Raw genomic sequence first — 17,228 nt, forward strand, 5'->3', positions numbered from 1 at the left:
GGTGAAGCTAATCCATTTTCAAGCCATTACTTGGAAATGAGGGATAATTGAGACATATTGGATTCATCTCTGTAGACCCCTAAAATTGTCCGGGTCGGAAATAAGACTCGAAGACTCTCGAAGATCAAAGGAAAGTCAGCCAAAGGGACTCTTAGAAGACCGTGGGATGACAATCTGTAGGTTTAGAGGTCTTAGAGTAGCAAAAAATAAGAAAGTGGAGGGAATGAAGCCCAATACGGCCCCCCAAAAGTTCAGTACGGCCGTATTGAACATTTTAAACTACAATACGGCCGCACTGAACTCAATACGGCCGTATTGAAGTTTCTGAACTTCAATACGGCTGCACTGAACTCAATACGGCCGTATTGAGTTTTTTTGAACTTCAATACGGCCGTACTGAATTCAATACGGCCGTATTGTAGTTCAAAACTTCAATACGGACCGTATTGACCCCCAGAGGCCGTATTGCGCCTCATCCATATAAATATGACGTCAATTGGACGTCATTCTACACTTTTTACACTGAGTTTTAACCCTCTTCTTGAGTATTCTGGGTTTTTTTGAGCAGTGCTCTACCTAGAAATCACTCGGAGAGTTGATCCGACAAAGTTCTCGAGTTCTGAGCTTTTTGCTTGAGTCTCGAACTGAGTCGAAGGGAAATCCTCCGGATTTCCATAGTTAAAATTTTCTAGGAGGGAGCGAGCGGGCTTGAAGAGCGAGGGAACGCCAAAAAGCTTCCCAGTTTTACTTGAATATAAAAGCACGCTTCAAAGGTTTCTTCTTAAGACCTTCCTTTTACTGCTTTCTGTGTGTATATTTAACTGTCATCATGTAGATAGTTAAGTTATAATTGTTTAGAATAAATAGGGGTAATTTAGTAATTTCGCACTGTCGCCACCGGCCCAAACGGGCCTCGGCGGTCGCGAAGACGGTCGAGCTCGCTTTTATTTTAGTTTTGAAAATGTATTGGATTATTAGAACGACTTATTCTCAAACTGAGACCTTGTCGATCTTATCCAATTTATTTATTAAAAGTCTCACCAATCCATGTTAATCCCAAGCGGGACCCTCCATGGATTAGTGGTTTTCGTAGTAAAAGGGTTCATGGAGTCGCCACCAATGTTTTACTCAAAACATTGGAAAAAGGGATAAGGCAATTGATTTTATAAATCAACTTCGGCCATTACAACCAGAGTTGGGTAAGGGAGTCGGTTACGCGTGGGGAAGGTGTTAGCACCCCACAACGCCCCTTTCGGGTTCCCTATGACAGATTATTTCTAAAAATAATAGTACAAGATTACTAAATTACCCCTATTTATTCTAAACGATTATGAATTAACTATCTACATGATGACAGTTTAAATATGCACACAGAAAGCAGTAAAAGGAAGGATTTAAGAAGAAACCTTTGAAGCGTGCTTTTATATATTTCGTAAAACTGGGAAGCTTTTTGGCGTTCCCTCGCTCTACAAGCCCGCTCGCTCCCTCCTATAAAGTTTTGACTACGGAAATCCGGAGGATTTCCCTTCGACTAGGTTTGATCCTCAAGCAAAATGGCTCGGGGCTCAAGAACTTCGTCGGATCAACTCTCCAAGTGATTTCTAGGGCAGAACACTGCTCAAAAACCCCAGAATACTCAAGGAGAGGGTTGAAACTATGTTCCCAAAGTGTGGAATGACGTCCAATTGACGTCATATTTATAGGGAATAGGCGCAATACGGGCTACGGAATCAATACGGCCGTACTGAAATTTTTGAACTTCAATACGGCCGTATTGAAGCTCAGAAATTTCAATATGGCCGTATTGAGTTCACTGCGGCTGTATTGAAGCTTCAATACGGCCGTATTGATTTCAGTACGGCCGTATTGAAGTTTCAGAAACTTCAATACGCCGTATTGAGTTCACTGCGGCCATATTGAAGCTTCAATACGGCCGTATTAAGTTTAGTACGGCCGTATTGGGCTTCATTCCCTCCACTTCCTTATTTTAAGCTATTCTAAGACCTCTAGACCTACAGAGAACCCTCCTAGGGCCTTCCAGGAGTCCTTCTGGCTGATCTTCCTTCAGTCTTCGAGAGTCTTCAAGCTTTATTTCCGACCCGGACAATTTTAGGGGTCTACAGCTGCCCCCCCTTTACTTAGTCAAACGGTCTTTTGGTGTACCGGCTGACAAGTAAAGGAGTTGACCCAATTGTCCGGGGAATAAGCCATCCTTCCGACTTGTAGTGTCTTCAGGTGGGAAAATTGTTGAGTAGCCTCTCCAGGTTGAGTATTAGTCGTCGCCTCTCCAGGCTCATGCATACCTCGGTGCTCTCGACAACTGGGTAGCTGAGTACTGCCTCTCCAGGCCTGTGCATACCTCGGTGCTCTCGACAACTGGGCAGCTGAGTATTGCCTCTCCAGGCTTGTGCATACCTCGGTGCTCTCGACAACTGGGTAGCTGAGTATTGCCTCTCAGGCTTGTGCATACCTCGGTGCTCTCGACAACTGGGTAGCAGAGTATTGCCTCTCAGGCTTGTGCATACCTCGGTGCTCTCGACAACTGGGTAGCAGAGTATTGCCTCTCAGGCTTGTGTATACCTCGGTGCTCTCGACAACTGGGTATCTGAGTATTGCCTCTCAGGCTTGTGCATACCTCGGTGCTCTCGACAACTGGGTAGCTGGGTATTGCCTCTCAAGCTTGTGCATACCTTGGTGCTCTCGACAACTGGGTAGCTGAGTATTGCCTCTCCAGGCTTGTGCATACGTCGGTGCTCTCGACAACTGGGCAGCTGAGTATTGCCTCTCCAGGCTGGTGCATACCTCGGTGCTCTCGACAACTGGGTAGCTGAGTATTGCCTCTCCAGGCTTGTGCATACCTCGGTGCTCTCGACAACTGGGCAGCTGAGTATTGCCTCTCCAGGCTGGTGCATACCTCGGTGCTCTCGACAACTGGGTAGCTGAGTATTGCCTCTCCAGGCTTGTGCATACCTCGGTGCTCTCGACAACTGGGCAGCTGAGTATTGCCTTTTAGGCTTTGAGATGATTTTGTCTCCACAGTCCACGATGCTGCTTCGACGGTTTTTCTGATTTTGTGCCGCTGAGGGCTGGATAACGCAGGGATCCGTCTAGGGGATGTGCAGTCATTCATAAGTTCCTGTGCCCCAACTTGCATTGCATTGTTGGTACCCATTGAGGAATTTCTGTTTCCTTGGGGTATAGACACAGATGCTCTTCTTGAATTGAGCGATGCCTTATGTTTGGCTGACGTCCTTTGACGTTGGTGGAGTATCCCGGTTATCTTTATTCGTGTATCTCTTTTGGGTTTTCTGATTTTGGTCGCCTCTGTGTAGGCTGTTATCCGCTGGGGATTCTGTCGTTGATTTTGATTAGCCTCTTCTGTTAGGCGTATCAACTTGACGTTCAATGATTGGCTAAAAAGCCAAATTCCGCTTGGGGAATTGTTATTGATTTTTTTTCTTTTTTTGGGTTTTCCTTTTTGAAGGAGTGCCTCTTGTGTAGGCGACTGGGGATTTGAAGTTCAGTGTTCGGCTGAGTGCCAGATTCCGCTTGGGGAATACTTATTGATATTTTTGATTTTTCTCTTTTTGCAGGGATGCCTCTGAGTAGGCGATTGGGGAATGAGGGATCTTATGTATCCCAGAGTATTATTTAGGAAGCCTCTGCAGGCTTAGCCTCACTCAACACTTGAGTTGGAGAGCTATCTTCACTGAGGAAGTTTAAGTCCTTTGACTTGGATATTCTGCTTGGGTGACCGTGCTTCCATTGGGAATGTCGTCGATCTTGCTTTGATAGCTCTCGCTGGGGATTCGTTCCGTGAGCTTGAGTTGAGGTTTCTCTGGGGAGTATTATTTCTGCGAGCCTCTCCAGGCTCAAATTATTCTGAGGAAGTATTATTTCTGCAAGCCTCTCCAGGCTCAATTATTCTGAGAGTATTATTTCGGCGAGCCTCTCCAGGCTCAGTTATTCTGAAAGATGTGAAATCTTTGTCTTTTTTTGTCGACTTTTGACTTTTTTCTGTATTTTTGCCTTTTTTTGTCATTTTTTGGCTTTTTCTGTATTTTTGCCTTTTTTGTTGTTTTTCGGCTTTTTCTGTACAGAAATGTCTCAGTTATTCTGAGAGAGTATTATTTCGGCGAGCCTCTCCAGGCTCAGTTATTTTGAGAGTATTATTTCGGCGAGCCTCTCCAGGCTCAGTTATTCTGAAAGAGTATTATTTCGGCAAGCCTCTCCAGGCTCAGTTATTTTGAGAGTATTATTTCGGCAAGCCTCTCCAGGCTCAGTTATTTTGAGAGAGTATTATTTCGACAAGCCTCTCCAGGCTCAGTTATTCTGTGGGAGTATTGTTTCGGCAAGCCTCTCCAGGCTCAGTTATTCTGAGAGTATTCTTTCGGCAAGCCTCTCCAGGCTCAGTTATTCTGTATGACGCTGTTGATTTTCTGAATCTTTGCATTTTGTTTGCTGCTGTCATACACAAGCAATTTTTCTATTTTTTCTATTTTATGCAATTGCCTCATGATAAGGTCTTTAAATGTGCAATTAATATGTGTGATGCATGCAATACAATTTTTTATTTTTGTTCATTTATTTAGAAAAGTGAGTGGCTCTCCCTATCCTCTTCTTCTTGGAGGACTTTCTGTCATTGACGCGAGGGAGTATTTTTATGAGCCTTTATGCAGGAGATTTATGGATTTTATAGGAACCCCTCCAATTTTCTTTATTTGACCGATTATTAAAAGAGTTTCGTACAATTTTTGAAACATCAATTTAGAGGCATAATCACATGGTCAAGAGAGAAAAGAAACAAATGGATATTTTATTTGATATTCACAAGTGTTTTTTTTTTTTTTTTTTTTTTTTTACAGAAAGATATACAGAAGGAAATTTCTGAAGAATGGCTGGCCAGGGTAGGCTATATACATTGGGCTTAACAATTATATCTGTAATTGTTACTCTTTACGTTCCCCTAATTGCTTCGGCCTGAGCCAGGAGTGTAGATGCTGCAAGACGCTTGCTTCTAGAAGATAATCACTTGAACCGCCTTTCGGTTTTCGATTCAAGCGATCGTTGCTTGCTTTGTTTTTACATCTTATTCTTTTGCCCCTAACTTTTGCCTAGGACGTATCCTAGCGGGGATAATTTTTGCCTTTGTTTTGCCTAGTACCCTTGTACTGGCGGGCTTTTTATTTTGCCCTAACTTTTGCCTAGGACGCCCTTTTTGGGTTTTCGTCCTAGCGGGCCTATGCAAGCAACGTCTTCAAGCATAGTACTTCTTTACCACGTCAGTGTTGACTAGGTATCGAAGTTCTTCTCCATCCATGTTTGTGAGGATCAATGCTCCTCCTGAGAAAGCTCGCTTTACCACGTACGGTCCTTCGTGATTTGGGGCCCACTTTCCAATTTTGTCCTTTTGAGCTGATGGCAATTTCTTTATTACCAACTCTCCCTCATGGTAGACTTGAGGGTGGACTTTTTTTGTCAAAAGCCTTTTTGATCTTCCTCTGATAGGCTTGACCATGGCATATGGCGTTCAGCCATTTCTCTTTGATAAGGTTCAACTGGTCGTATCGGCTTTGAACCCATTCTGCCTTGGAAAGTTTTGTTTTCACGATTACCCTTAGAGAAGGTATCTCGACTTCGACGAGTAAAACTGCCTCCATCTCATAGATGAGGGAGAATGGAGTAGCTCCTGCAGACGTGCGTACTGAAGTCCTATAGCCATGAAGAGCGAAGGGTAACATCTCATGCCAGTCTTTAAATGAGACAACCATCTTTTGCACTATTTTCTTGATGCTCTTATTGGTTGCCTCGACTGCCCCGTTCATCTTTGGCCGATATGGGGAAGAGTTGTGTTGGATCTTTGAATTCTTGGCACAGTTCTTCCACCATTTGGTTGTTCAGATTAGATCCATTATCAGTGATGATTTATTTCTCCATGTTTCCACTAGATTATTCCAAAATCTTTTGGGACAAGAGAGAAAAGAAGGAAAGGATATATTTTCAAAAGTTTGTGTTTTAGAGGGGATTATTTTATTTTTGAAAAATGGATTTTGTAAGAATGTTTGGCCAAGGTGGGCTTATGTGTTTAGGCTTGTTTGATTAAACACTTATGAAGTTAAGAAAATCTTTGTTTATTGACGTTGTGATTTTGACAACTTGGATAGCTTCTCTTGAACCTTTCTTTTTGAATTCGGTTCATGGTACCATCATGGATTTCTTTTGTTTTTTGATTGTCCTTATTTTTGCCTAAAACACCCTTTTGTGGCGTTTTAGCGGACTTTTGTTTTTGTTTATTTTTGCAACCCTAACTTTTGCCTAGGTCACCCTTTCATGGGATTCCTAGCGGGTCTTTTGCTCTTATTTTTGCGCAGTCCCCTTTTTGGGTTTCCTGCCGAGCCTTTTTTATTTTAAAGGATTTCTTTTTATCCATGATGGCACTTGTCGAGGCCAAGGGAAGGTGCTCCAAGTTGTCACACACACTTCCACATAAAAATGATGTGGGTTTATTATTATTAAGATGATTTTAACCTCATTCATGTTTATTCAAACAGGGTTAAAAAAAATGTGGTTTAGAATTTTATTATAAGCAAGAAAAGAAGCAATGAGAAAGAATGATTTTATTATAATCATAGTGGAAACATGTGTCCTTATTTCATCACTGATATGGGTCCCAATATTGACCTCTTTTATTTCTCGGCCCTGCCCCAAATTCACGGTCTCCAATTTCTCTTGACACGGTTGGAGTAGACGAGTTTCTTGATCTAGCAGTCTTTGCAGATCCGGAGAGATGGTCTCCTCATCACTCTCCAACTCAACCCATTCACTTTTGGATCCCAGTCAGAGCGAACAATTACAGACATAATTATTTTATTGGTTCTGTTTAGGTTTAGAATTTATTAATGTTAATGGGGAAAGAGAGAAAAGAACAAAAGAGAGAGTAATGTGAAAAATGCCTTTTTATTGATTTTTTTAAAAAAAACTGTAAAACCCTTATTTACATGAAAAGGTTCTCATGATCTCGGGTACTGATCATGAGTCCCTAAGAGAAAAGAAAAATATGGAGGGGCCCTATTGTGGCTTGCCATTCTCTACTCCTGCTTTGGTAGAGGATTCTTGCTCACGTCGGGTGCTGTCGAATCGAAGGTGACCCACCCAGCATCAATAAGGTCTTGGACCTTATATTTGAGAACTTTACAGTCCTCCGTTGAATGCCCCGATGCCCCCGAATGGTATAGACAATTGTCTTGTGGTTTGTACCAATCGGGGTATGGTGGATCAAATTTCCTCGGTGGAACATAAGCTAGAAGTTGCGCCTCCACTAGCTTCGGCAGGAGGTCACTATATGTGGTCGGAAGTTTACCAAACTTCCTCACAGGCTTGTATTGCGACTTTCCCGACTTCGAAGTGGAAGAAGATGGAGAAATGGTTACAGCGTTGACTCCTCCTTCTTTCTTCTTCCCGAAGGTCTTCTTGGCTTCAAATGATTGGGAAGGCTTAGCCAGCTTCCCACTTTTAAGTCCTTGTACCACTCTCTCCCCAATAGTGATGATGTCCGAGAAGAGTGTCGTTGTGTTCCCTATCATTTTATCGTAATAGGGGCCAGTCAACGAGTTGATGAATAAGGACACCGTCTCCTTATCCGACAGCGGGGGCTCTATCTGTGCCTCCAACTCCCTCCAACGTTGGGCGTACGCCTTGAAGGATTCATCGTTCTTTTTACTCAAGGCTTGAAGATCAGACCTATCGGGTGTTAGGTCGATGTTGTATTTATAGCGCTTGAGAAAGGCGTCGGCCAACTGCCTCCATGTATGTACTAGATTTCCATCTAGCTGCATATACCAGTTGAGTGCAGTTTCAGCTAAGCTCTCTTGAAAGCAGTGGATCAAGAGCTTTTCATTTGTGGCATATGCGGCCATCTTGCGACAGTACATGGTGAGATGACTTTTGGGGCAAGTCGATCCCACGTACTTTGGGAAATCCAGCACTTTAAATTTAGGAGGGAATTGGATGTCCCTCACTAAACACATGTCGGCGGCATCCTTGATGTCAAAATCATGCCCTTCCATAGCCCTTAGCCGATCCTCGAGGTCGTGGAATTGTTCCTTTGATACTTCGGGCTCTTTAATCATAATTCCAACCCCAAGGGGTACAGCGTGTGGAGGATCTTTTTCATGCTCTTCCTCCTCTCCCTCATGATGAGACCCATGATCACTGTGATGAGATCCATGGATGTTGTGATGACGCATGAGTTCCATCATTTGCGCCATTTGGTCTTTAAGTTGTGAAAGCTCGGTTGTGAGCTTTTTGTTTTGCTCCTCCAATGCTTCCATTTTCTTGATCTTCTTTGCGCGTGTGAGGACAGAGAGATGACCAGCCACTTTCTAAAATAAATTTTTTAATCTAATTAGTTTATTCATGAATACGCTCTTGACATGAGTTTGATAACCCTCCATTTTTAAGGCGCTGCCTTTTTAAAACAGAGTGTTACTACCCTCCTTGACTTATGATCTCTCCTCAACGGAGAATCTCGATAATTATGGGTCTCTTTTACTCATGTCAAGAGGTATTGGTGAACCTAGAATGCATGGTTTATGAGGATGCATGATATCTTTATTGGTAATGATGCACATGCTCCTCACTTTTATTATATTTTCACACATGGTCTTTCCTCTCATGTCATGGTTTTTTCATGCATGGGGATTATTCTTTAGACCTTATCACGAGGTTATTTATTAATGCACAAACAATTGCACATAAGCTTTTACACAAACAATTCACTCATCCACGAACAGTCACGAGCGAATCACGAGGTAGGGGTATCCTGCAGAAATGGTGCATAGTCAAGGTGGTTCTAACTGTTCTCACCAGTCCAAGGCCCCCAAGGTGCCCCCATTATAGGGACCCAATTCCTCTCATCGTAGGTCGATGGAAAGCTCCAACGCACCGTCGGACTCAAGTTCATGGTTATCACCTTGAGTGATGTTTTCCGACAACGGTCTACGGGCACCTATAGACCCATTCGACAACCGGCCGTACTAACATCCACTCCCTATGGTTAATCACTCATGCCCCCGGGTATAGAGGGAACTGTTGTGTGCAAAGGTTTGTGTGCAGTTTTTATTTCAAACAATTGCGTAAATTTAAAGATACAACAGTTATTAAAGCCAAATAGATAAACATGTTATCATACAAGTGAGGGGTAATAAAGTAATTTTAACTATTATTTGTTAAAAATAATCTGTCACTAAATGGGACTGACTCTCGAGGCTTCCCCAGTGGAGTCGCCATCTGTCGCCACCGGCCCAAACGGGCCTCGGCGGTCGCGAAGACGGTCGAGCTCGCTTTTATTTTAGTTTTGAAAATGTATTGGATTATTAGAACGACTTATTCTCAAACTGAGACCTTGTCGATCTTATCCAATTTATTTATTAAAAGTCTCACCAATCCATGTTAATCCCAAGCGGGACCCTCCATGGATTAGTGGTTTTCGTAGTAAAAGGTTTCATGGAGTCGCCACCAATGTTTTACTCAAAACATTGGAAAAAGGGATAAGGCAATTGATTTTATAAATCAACTTCGGCCATTACAACCAGAGTTGGGTAAGGGAGTCGGTTACGCGTGGGGAAGGTGTTAGCACCCCACAACGCCCCTTTCGGGTTCCCTATGACAGATTATTTCTAAAAATAATAGTACAAGATTACTAAATTACCCCTATTTATTCTAAACGATTATGAATTAACTATCTACATGATGACAGTTTAAATATGCACACAGAAAGCAGTAAAAGGAAGGATTTAAGAAGAAACCTTTGAAGCGTGCTTTTATATATTTCGTAAAACTGGGAAGCTTTTTGGCGTTCCCTCGCTCTACAAGCCCGCTCGCTCCCTCCTATAAAGTTTTGACTACGGAAATCCGGAGGATTTCCCTTCGACTAGGTTCGATCCTCAAGCAAAATGGCTCGGGGCTCAAGAACTTCGTCGGATCAACTCTCCAAGTGATTTCTAGGGCAGAACACTGCTCAAAAACCCCAGAATACTCAAGGAGAGGGTTGAAACTATGTTCCCAAAGTGTGGAATGACGTCCAATTGACGTCATATTTATAGGGAATAGGCGCAATACGGGCTACGGAATCAATACGGCCGTACTGAAATTTTTGAACTTCAATACGGCCGTATTGAGTTCAATACGGCCGTATTGAGTTCAATACGGCCGTATTGAAGCTCAGAAATTTCAATATGGCCGTATTGAGTTCACTGCGGCTGTATTGAAGCTTCAATACGGCCGTATTGATTTCAGTACGGCCGTATTGAAGTTTCAGAAACTTCAATACGCCGTATTGAGTTCACTGCGGCCATATTGAAGCTTCAATACGGCCGTATTAAGTTTAGTACGGTCGTATTGGGCTTCATTCCCTCCACTTCCTTATTTTAAGCTATTCTAAGACCTCTAGACCTACAGAGAACTCTCCTAGGGCCTTCCAGGAGTCCTTCTGGCTGATCTTCCTTCAGTCTTCGAGAGTCTTCAAGCTTTATTTCCGACCCGGACAATTTTAGGGGTCTACACGCACTATTATTTTTAGAAATAATCTGTCATAGGGAACCCGAAAGGGGCGCTGTGGGGTGCTAACACCTTCCCCACGCGTAACCGACTCCCTTACCCGACTCTGGTTGTCATGGCCGAAGTCGATTTTTGAATCGATTGCCTTAAACTTCTTTTTCCAATGTTTTGAGTAAAACATTGGTGGCGACTCCATGAACCCTTCCTTTTTATGAAAACCGCTAATCCATGGAGGGTCCCGCTTGGGATTAACATGGATTGGTGAGCCTTTTAATAAAATTGCTCGTTTGACAAGGTCTCAGTTTGAGAATAAGTCATTCTAGCAATCCATATTTTTAAAGAAATAAAAGAGTCCAACCATCCTTCGCGAATGCCGAAAGCCCGTTTCGGGCCGGTGGCGACAGATGGCGACTCCGCTGGGGAAGCCTCGAGAGTCAGTCCCATTTAGTGACAGATTATTTTTAACAAATAATAGTTTAAATTACTTTCTTACCCCTCACTTGTATGATAACATGTTTATCTATTTGGCTTTAATAATTGTTGTATGTTTAAATTCTCGCAATTGTTTGAAATAAAAACTGCACACAAACCTTTGCACACAACAGTTCCCTCTATACCCGGGGGCATGAGTGGAAAGCCATAGGGAGTGGATGTTAGTACGGCCGGTTGTCGAATGGGTCTATAGGTGCCCGTAGACCGTTGTCGGAAAACATCACTCAAGGTGATAACCATGAACTCGAGTCCGACAGTGCGTTGGAGCTTTCCATCGGCTTACGACGAGAGGAATTGGGTCCCTATAATGGGGGCACCTTGGGGGCCTCAGACCGGTGAGAACAGTTAGATCCACCTTGAATATGCACTTTTCTGCAGGATACCCCTACCTCGTGATTCGCTCGTGACTGTTCGTGGATGAGTGAATTGTTTGTGTATAGGTTTATGTGATATTGTTTGTGCATTAATAATAAACCTCGTGATAAGGTTTAAAGAATAATCCCCATGCATGAAAATGCCATGACATGAGAGAAAAGACCATGTGTGAAAATATAATAAAAGTGAGGAGCATGTGCATCATTACCAATAAGATATCATGCATCCTCATAAACCATGCATTCTAGGTTCACCAATACCTCTTGACATGAGTAAAAGAGACCCATAATTATCGAGATTCTCCGTTGGGGAGGGATCATAAGTCAAGGAGGGTGGTAACACTCTGTTTTAAAAAGGCAGCGCCTTAAAAATGGAGGGTTATCAAGCTCATGTCAAGAGCGTATTCATTCCATAAATTAAACTAATTAGATTAAACATTCATTTTTAGAAAGTGACTGGTCATCTCTCTGTCCTCACGCGTGCACAGAAAATCAAGAAGATGGACGCGTTGGAGGAACAAAATAAGAAGCTTATAGCCGAGCTCTCACAGCTCAAGGAGCAAATGGCGCAAATGATGGAACTCATGCGTCAACATAACTTCCATGGATCAAGCCACAGTGACCATGAGTCCCATCATCATGAGGAGGAGGAGCACGAGGAAGAACCTCCACGAGCTGTACCCCTTGGGGCGGGGATCATGATTAAAGAGCCCGAGGTTTCAAAGGAACAATTCCATGCTCTTGAGGATCAGCTAAGAGTTATGGAGGGGCATGATTTTGACATCAAAGATGCCGCCGACATGTGCTTGGTGAGGGACATCCAATTCCCTCCCAAATTTAAAGTGCCAGATTTCCCAAAATAGGTGGGATCGACTTGCCCTAAGAGTCATCTCACCATGTACTGTCGCAAAATGGCTGCATATGCCACAAATGAAAAGCTCTTAATTCATTGCTTTCAAGAGAGCTTGGCTGAAACCGCACTCAATTGGTATATGCAGCTAGATGGAAATCTAGTACATACATGGAGGCAGTTGGCCGACGCCTTTCTCAAGCGCTATAAATACAACATCGACCTAACACCCGATAGGTCAGATCTTCAAGCCTTGAGTAAGAAAAGTGATGAATCTTTCAAGGCGTACGCCCAACGATGGAGAGAGTTGGCGGCACAGATAGAGCCCCCGCTGTCGGATAAGGAGACGGTGTCCTTATTCATCAACTCGTTGACTGGTCCCTATTACGATAAAATGATAGGGAACACAACGACACTCTTCTCGGACATCATCACCATTGGGGAGAGAGTGGAACAAGGACTTAAAAGTGGGAAGCTGGCTAAGCCTTCCCAATCATATGAAGCTAAGAAGGCCTTCGGGAAGAAGAAGGAGGGAGGAGTCAACGCCATAACCATTTCTTCATCTTCTTCCACTTCGAAGTCAGGAAAGTCGCAGTATAACCCTGTGAGGAAGCTTGATAAACTTCCGACCACATATAGCGACCTCCTGCCGAAGTTAGTGGAAGCTCATCTTCTAGCTTACATTCCACCAAGGAAGATGGATCCACCTTATCCCGAGTGGTACAAACCACAAGATAAATGCCTATACCACTCGGGGGCACCAGGACATTCAACGGAGAACTGTAAGGCTCTCAAATACAAGGTCCAAGACCTCATTGATGCTGGGTGGGTCACCTTTGATTCGACAGCACCCGACGTGAGCAAGAATCCTCTACCAAAGCAGGAGTAGAGAATGACAAGCCACAATAGGGCCCCTCCATATTTTTCTTTTCTTTTAGGGACTCGTGATCAGTACCCGAGATCATGAGAACCTTTTCATGTAAATAAGGGTCTTTGTACAAATTTTAATACATATCAATAAAGAGGCATTTTTCGCACATTATTCTCTCATTTGTTCTTTTCTCTCTTTCTCTCATTAATATTAATAAATTCTAAACCTAAACAGAACCAATAAAACAATTATGTCTGTGACTGTTCGCTCCGACCGGGATCCGAAAGTTGAGGATGAATGGGTTGAGTTGGACAGTGATGAGGAGACCATTTCTCCGGACTTGCAAAGACTGCTAGATCAAGAGGCTCGTCTACTCCAACCGCATCAAGAAAAATTGGAGACCGTGAATTTGGGGCAAGGCCAAGAAATAAAAGAGGTCAATATTGGAACCCATATCAGTGATGAAATAAGGGAGCAATTGATCCAGTTGTTAAAGGAATACAAAGATGTATTTGCATGGTCGTACCATGATATGCCCGGTTTGGACTCTAATATCGTCGAGCACAAATTACCACTGAAAGAAGGGTTTCGACCCGTCAAACAAAAGCTCCAACGAGTCAAGCCCGAATGGTCTTTAAAGATCAAGGAGGAGGTAGAAAAACAATTAGACGCGGGGTTCCTGATTGTATCCCAGTATCCCGAATGGCTGGCTAACATAGTGCCGGTCATTAAAAAGAATGGAAAGGTTAGAGTTTGTGTTGACTACAGGGATCTTAATCGTGCTAGTCCAAAGGACGATTTTCCCTTACCACATATCGATACATTGGTGGATCATACAGCCACAAACACACTCTATTCCTTCATGGATGGGTACTCTGGGTGCAACCAAATCAAGATGAATGTGGAAGACCGCGAGAAGACTTCCTTCATTACACCCTGGGGTACTTTTTGCTACAGGGTAATGCCTTTTGGACTCAAGAATGCGGGTGTCACCTATCAACGAGCGATGGTGACGTTATTCCACGATATGATCCACAAAGAAATTGAAGTATATGTGGATGACATGATCGCAAAGTCAAAAGATGAGATGGACCATGTCTAATATTTGAGAAAATTATTCAATCGGCTTCGCAAGTACCAGCTTAAGCTAAATCCGGCTAAGTGTACTTTCGGAGTTCGGTCGGGTAAACTTCTCGGGTTCATTGTCAGTGAAAAAGGCATAGAGGTGGACCCTGATAAAGTAAAGGCAATAATGGAAATGCCTCCTCCTAAAACCAAGAAAGAAATAAGAGGATTCCTCGGCAGGGTGAACTACGTTGCAAGGTTCATCGCACAGTTGACTGACACGTGCAAACCGATATTCAGGCTGTTGCGCAAAAATCATTCTGAATCGTGGGATGAGAATTGTCAACAAGCTTTTGATAAGATCAAACAGTTCTTGGCCAATCCACCAGTATTGGTGCCGCCTGTCGGGGGAAGACCATTGATCCTCTATCTAACTGTGCTCGATGAGTCCATGGGAGTTGTGCTAGGACAACAGGACGAAACTGGAAAGAAAGAACGAGCCATTACTACTTGAGCAAGAAATTTCTCGATTATGAAACCCGCTACATGCCATTAGAAAAGACATGCTGCGCGTTAGCGTGGGCAACACAACGGCTCAGGCAGTATATGATAAGGCATACTACTTGGTTGGTTTCCAAAATGGATCCAATCAAGTACGTGTTCGACAAACCAATAATCACTGGGAAGATTGCCCGATGGCAAGTACAGTTATCAGAATTTGACATAATACATGTCACACAAAAGGCCATCAAGGGCAGCACCCTAGCTGATTACCTAGCACATGGGCCGACCAACGACTACCAATCCCTTCAGGACGATTTCCCCGATGAGCATATAATGCATCTACAACATGAAGAGCTTAAAGATGATGCATGGACCATGTATTTTGATGGAGCCTCCAACATGCTTGGACGAGGGATTGGCACAGTGCTAATCTCTCCACAAGGAAAACACATTCCCATAACGGCAAGACTCAACTTCGATTGTACAAACAATATGGCAGAATACGAGGCTTGCGCGTTGGGAATCCAAGCAGCCATCAACAATGGTATCCTAAAGCTCAAAGTGTTTGGTGATTCGGCCCTAGTCATCTACCAATTACGAGGTGAATGGGAAGTCCGAAATCCCAAATTGATACCATATGTTGAGCACATCAAAGATTTGACACAACTCTTCCAAAGTGTCGTCTTTGAATACATTCCAAGGGAGGAAAATCAGTTTGCCGACGCTCTTGCTACACTATCATCAATGTTCGCCTTGGATAATGAGCATGAAATGCCCATCATCAATATCCGGAGACATGATAAGCAAGCGTTTTGCCTTCTGATAGATGAAGTAGTTGATGATCATCCATGGTTCCATGACATCAAGCAATATTTGACAAAAGGGGAATATCCTGATATGGCCAGTGATAATGACAAGAAGCATATCCGAAGAAGGGCCATGGGATTTTTGCTAGTCGGCGAAACCCTCTACAAGAAAAATTATGACTCGGTCTTGTTGAGATGTGTAGACCAAGTCAAAGCTCAAAACATGATCAAAGAAGTTCATGAGGGGGTTTTCGGTACCCACATTCCCGGGCCCGCAATGGCTAAAAAGATCCTCAGGGCGGGATATTATTGGTCGACCATGGAAAAGGATTGTTACCAATATGTGCGAAAATGCCATAAATGTCAAGCATACGCCGACAATATTCATATCCCACCAACCCCACTCAACGTATTGGCTTCGCCTTGGCCATTCTCAATGTGGGGCATGGATGTTATTGGACCCATTGAGCCGAAAGCATCCAACGGGCACAGATTCATTCTTGTGGCCATTGACTATTTCACCAAATGGGTAGAAGCGGCATCGTATGCTCATGTGACCCGAAAGGTGGTAACATCCTTCATCAAAAAGAATATGATATGCAGATACGGTATTCCTGATAAGATCATCACTGATAATGGATCCAATTTGAATAACAAAATGGTGGGAGAACTGTGCCAAGAATTCAAGATCCAACACCACAACTCTTCCCCATATCGGCCAAAGATGAATGGGGCAGTCGAGGCAGCCAATAAAAACATCAAGAAAATAGTGCAAAAGATGGTTGTCTCATTTAAAGATTGGCACGAGATGTTACCCTTCGCTCTCCATGGTTATAGGACTTCCGTACGCACATCTACCGGAGCTACTCCATTCTCCCTTGTCTATGGGATGGAGGCAGTTCTACCCGTCGAAGTCGAAATACCCTCTCTGAGGGTAATCATGGAAGCAAAACTTTCCGAAGCAGAATGGGTTCAAAGCCGGTATGACCAGTTAAACCTTATTGAAGAAAAACGGCTGAACGCCATATGCCATGGTCAAGCCTATCAGAGAAAGATCAAAAAGGCTTTTGACAAGAAAGTCCACCCTCGAGTCTATCATGAGGGAGAACTGGTAATGAAGAAGTTGCTACCAGCTCAAAAGGACAAAATCGGAAAGTGGGCCCCAAATTACGAAGGACCATATGTGGTGAGGCGAGCCTTCTCAGGAGGAGCACTGATCCTCACGGACATGGATGGAGAAGAACTTCGATACCCAGTCAACGCTGACGTGGTAAAGAAGTACTACGCTTGAAGACGTTGCTTGCACAGGCCCGCTAGGATGAAAACCCGAAAAGGGCGTCCTAGGCAAAAGTTAGGGCAAAATAAAAAGCCCGCCAGTACAAGGATACTAGGCAAAACAAAGGCAAAATCACCCCCGCTAGGATACGTCCTAGGCAAAAGTTAGGGGCAAAAGAATAAGACATAAAAATAAAGCAAGCAACGATCACTTGAATCGAAAACCGAAAGGCGATTCATGTGATTATCTTCTAGAAGCAAGCGTCTTGCAGTGTCTACACTCCTGACTCAGGCATATCACCCGAAACAACTAGGAGAACGTACGGAGCAACAATTACAGATATAATTGTTAAGCCCAATGTAAATAGCCTACCCAGGCCAGCCATTCTTCAGAAATTTTCTTCTGTATATCTTTCTGTAAAAACACTTGTGAA

Source organism: Cajanus cajan, chromosome 2 (assembly GCF_000230855.2).
Source record: "Cajanus cajan strain Asha chromosome 2, NIPB_CcT2T_4, whole genome shotgun sequence".
NCBI classification, from domain to species: Eukaryota; Viridiplantae; Streptophyta; class Magnoliopsida; order Fabales; family Fabaceae; genus Cajanus; species Cajanus cajan.